This window comes from Sinocyclocheilus grahami, unplaced genomic scaffold (assembly GCF_001515645.1).
Source record: "Sinocyclocheilus grahami isolate Dianchi unplaced genomic scaffold, SAMN03320097.WGS_v1.1 scaffold1078.1, whole genome shotgun sequence".
NCBI lineage: Eukaryota > Metazoa > Chordata > Actinopteri > Cypriniformes > Cyprinidae > Sinocyclocheilus > Sinocyclocheilus grahami.
The window spans coordinates 287,047-292,091 of record NW_015506257.1 but is presented as its reverse complement, the minus strand read 5'-3'; the positions used below and the strand labels follow the sequence as shown (position 1 = coordinate 292,091).

The 5,045-nt window shown below is 34.4% G+C and overlaps 1 pseudogene; it reads right to left on the bottom strand.

The window, feature by feature from the left end:
- Positions 1-4,721: 4,721 nt before the first annotated feature.
- Positions 4,722-5,045, bottom strand: part of LOC107566475 (merlin-like) — a 47,895-nt pseudogene continuing 47,571 nt past the window's right edge.

The following is a 5,045-nucleotide window of genomic DNA, read 5'->3' as shown; positions in this document are numbered from 1 at the left end:
CATGCCACATTCAGACATACTCTGTTGCATGGATATGATTTGCATAAATTTATGGAGTGTGTGAGTGTATGCGCTCAGGCTTGATGCTCCCCATTGATCATCATCTCAAAGACTGGTAGTGATAACAGTTATGTCCTACTGGTATATCCAATGACGCAAATACAAAACAAAGCAGGCATTGCATGGACGTGAGGGCAAAGCATAAACACACACACAGCTTTCTTCCATCCTGTCAAAGGGTATCTGTAAGTCACCTGAAGCCTATTAAAGCAATTTAAGCAGAGAAACTAATCACTCAATGTCATTCATTAGTGTCTCAGGTATGGAGAACCAGCTCTGTGGAAAAAAAAGCACTGACATCCAGTAATTCAGCCTACAGTACAGCAGTAGCTCAATGACAAAAGGTGAGGTATATTGTATGTTTTATGAAGATTAAAGGTAAAGTGTGTAATTTCTGAAGCCCTAGCAGCACCGGAGAGAATTAGTAGAAAAGTGAAGTTGAAGTTGGAGTATTGGCTTGACAAAGCCTTTCCTGGATGTTTAAAATAGATTGAAGAGAGATTTGAAGTTTCAAGGTTATACAAGCCTTGAGTTGAGTAGTGTGAACACAGTAATATATGCCTTTCTGTGCAGTTGTTAATAAGATGTGGTTAGTAGTTGCTAAGTGGTTACTAAAGCTGATAGTGCAAGTTCAAGTTAAGCTGAATCAACAGCATTTATGGCATAATATTTATCACCACAAAAAGTTAATTTCCACTTGTCCACTAGTTTGGTTACAGTGTCAAACTTACAATGGAAATGAAAGAGGCCAATTCATAAATGTTAAAATATGGTATAGTAGGTGTGGTAACATAATAATATGTGTCGTTACATGATTCAACGAGAGCAAATTTACAGCTCAAATAATACACAATTTTCAACAGAAGAATTTATGTGATTGGTTTTATAAAATTATAAGGAATGTTGTTAATTTTAACAAAAGTATTAAAAATTGTTTTCCGGTAATTAAAACATAGCTAGAATAAAAATACAAATATTTAATATAAGACTTAATATATGAATAAATATATAATATATATTTGTTTAATTACAAAATAAATATTAAACACTTTTAAACTTTAGAAATGTTGCCTTGTTGGCTACTACACTGTAAAAAGAATTGTTTTGAAGTTGTCAATAAAACTTAGATTGGAGTATGTTTTACAATAAAATACTCTTTCATTCTTTGTACAAAATTTCACACTGTTCACAATGTTATTTGCCATTTCTTTGTAATTATTTGTATCTACTAACAATTTCGGAGCGAAAAAATTTTTTCTACACCAATTTTATTTCAGTGTAACTAAAATAAGTTAAAGTACTAAAATGTGAAAAATAAAACAAATAAACAGAAATAAAAGCACATAAAAATCTGTGTATAATCCGTGTATCATTCGTTTTTTTGATTTAATATTGAAAGTAGAAAAATTTGAAAACGGCTCCTTTTTCGTATTTTCGTATTTTTCCAAAACACGAAAAACGAGAATTGCAGCAGTCATATTTAAAGTAGTTTAAATTATTAGAGTACTACTGATTGATGTTCACTTGGATTTTTTTCCCCATCGAGGGGAAATAACTTAATACTCTGTCATTTATAGTCGTATGGTAAAATGTATATTTTTAAATTGTGTACAAAATGTCATACCTTTGAAAAATAAAGAGAACAACAGAATGCGCTGCTTTAGCGCGTCTCGGTCTCCTTAAACATCTTAGACCTGTCTAGACTCTGCCCCGGTACGAGTTGTGTCGAGCTATTCATTAGTCTGTCTGATGAGAAAAATATGAAATTGATAAAATGGGTTATTAATCCGTACAACTTAAATTGCTCCGTCAAGTTAAACAGCTCCGTCAAGTTAATTCTTTGTCATCTAATTTTGTGGAGGACTATTATTCTGCTGCCTGATACTGCGGAAGAACTGATGAAGGCACGGTTTGATCTTCGGCTAACCAATCAGCAGAAAGGGGCGTTTAATTCCCGCCCACGTGTAGAAATCGAATATTCAAACTGTTTATTCATTTTTCCACCCATGAACGAAAAACGAAAACTTAAGCTGAATTGTTCGTTTTTCATTTTTTGGAAAAAAAACAAAAAGGAGCCGTTTTCTAATTTTTCTACTTTCAATATTAAATCAAAAACGAATGATCGAATGATACACAGATTCATAAAGTTAATAAAACTTCAAATTAAAAATAAAAGCCAATTCAAAATATTGATAAATACTATAATAATATATAAATAATATTAATATAACACTGATTATAACCTTTACATTTATTGGCCCCATTACATTGTGTCTCACTGTAATCCAGAAAGACCACGATGGACAAGATAAAATCATTTTTTGTGCTAAACAACATTATACCACAACTTTTATTTACTTGTATTACACCTGTAATATCCCTTTAAAAACTAGTCAAGAAATATGGAAAATGCAATAATGGTGGAAACTACGATAATGAATGTACCTGGAGGTCAGAAGATACCTGCTCTTGTCCTCTGTAGGACAGGTAGAGTATTACAAAGCAGTCGAGGTGCGCATGCATTGAACATGTACTCGTGATGGTTAACATGTTTAAACTCGTGTTAAAAAAGTGACAGTCTTGACACTCAAGTCAACCTACAAATGCCTTATTGCAGTCTCTGCATGTAAAACTGGAACAGAAGAAAGCATTTATAATAAAAAAAAAAATTTCACTTTTAAAGTCAGAGCATCTTAAGATCAGAAACAAAGCTTGCCCCTAGAGAATGGTCTGGGCAATTAAATTGCATGCGAGTTGTGTAATCCAAGTAAGCTGCAACAAAAAAAAGAATTAACATTTTTTTTATAAATTCCCGAGGCAAAAAGTTGCCATTGATTATCACTGCCTCTGATTTTCTCACCCTGAGTAAAGTAGCTATTCTTCTTTTCACCTTGGTACCACCTACAGATGCAATTTTATCTTCCAAGGCCTCCATCTGCCACCCCAAGGACTGATGGGACGCAGTGACATGGTCACCTCCTAAGGCACATGCCTTTCTCGAGTACGACAGCCTGTCAATATGCCTCGAACCAGCTGTCAATCAAGCTGTCACCCATCCAGACATGCAGACACTGTATTGAAGAAGGGTAGAAACTGATGAGCGATGGGGAGTTTGTGTCTCAGGCTGTGATAATGATAACGAGGATTATGGGAAGTATGATACATGAAGCAAACAGTTTAGACATCTGCCCAGCTAAATTATAGTTATTGTCTTGCCTGGTAACGAATAATACAAGTACAGCCATTAGGGAAAAACAACAATAGATTGTAATGCATAAACTATGCATATTTCCACAATATTTAGTGCAAAAAGCTTTGAGTTTAATGAGCTATTAAACTAATGAATGAATCGTCATACTGAATTCTAATTTACTGACTAATCCTTCATGCTATAATTGAGATAGTTGCAGCTTTCAAGTAACAAATACAAATTGTTCATTTTTAGGCTGATTGTGATCCCTGTTCTCAATACATCCCTGTCCTTTCAAACATCCACACACAAACACAATCACATAAGAAACATCCCAAAACACAGTGAAGCTTAACAGCTGGGTTCTGGGAGTAAAAATCTCATTCACTTTCTCCATAAAGAAATAAAGAAACAGCGTTGTTAAGTGAGATATGCATTCATAGAGGTCACTTCAGATTTCAATTTCATTTTTAAAACCGAGTAATTTTTAAGGTTTATTTCAAAATAGTCAAATGTATACAGATTTTCCCTGATAGATTTGATTGTTTTTCGCTGTGCTTCATGGGAGTGGGTGTTTGCTGGATGGTTGTCATATCTATGGTTTTCTTAGATTTTATTTATTTATTTTTTGCCTCAATCTTAATTTATTTTAATTTAATACTTAATATATTTTTCAAAATCCCAATGGAGAAAATAAATGTGAAAAACATATCTGGAACCGAGACTGCTGATAAAGTGAGCGGACGCTGCTGAGCTTTATTCTGAGCCATGCTTATGGCCACAATGCAGAGCTTTTTTCTTTACACCCACCAAATGAAAATTGTACATCTGATCACTGAAAAACAGTCACATGATTTGAGGTATCAATCATGCCTGTGGCACAATCAGTCTGGGTCGAGTTGCACACTAAAGTGTAATACTAGAGAGATGTTCAAAGGGCTAGGGAGATGTTCAAAGTAAAGTGAGAGCATTATTAATTCAACAAAATTTTTCATTTATTCCTCTACACATTTTCAAAAATATATTCAAGTTCTTTAAAACAATGTAAAACGCTTCAAGTGGAGTAAACACAGTTGAAAAAAAGGGCCAAATATTTCATATGTAATAGTTTTCCAAATAGTGTGATCCCAAAGGGTTTTCTTTCCCTAAAATATCCTGTGCTTAACTATCCTCTGAGAGTATAAAATCCTTTATACTGTAGCATAATTAGGTTTAATACAACCTTTATGAACAACCAGACAGCTCCATATCGGACCCCAAAAAATAAACTCCCAAACTAATACGGCACAAGGGTGCAATACCACTGCTTAAGCCAATTATTCTGACACACATTGATCGAGAGAGACAGAGATATCTGCTGAAACAATGTGTAGTGTGACTCTGTATGTGAATGAGTTTGTTAGTGTGTGTGTGTGGCGGTTTGAAAAGGGACTTGCTCCTCTTAGTGTAATGTAAACTTCTGGCACATATACATTCTTCATCATCAGAATGTGCTAGGATCATATAGGAATGGGTCACAGCCTGTCAGGAATGTGATAAAAACACAAAAAGACCTCATTCAAGCATTCATACACTAGTCCAACCTGTCTGGATGGCTACAGCTCCTGGAAGAAAGCCACTCTGGATTTGGTGCTCTGTAGAGTGAGCTGTGGAGACAGATTGAAGGGGTGTAAACAATTGTGCTCGGCTCCAAACGGATGATCTTCATATATATATATAAAGTGACAATTAAGATATAAATAAAATACACACATTGCTGTTTCAAAAGTTTGGAGTCATACCGTTTATATATATA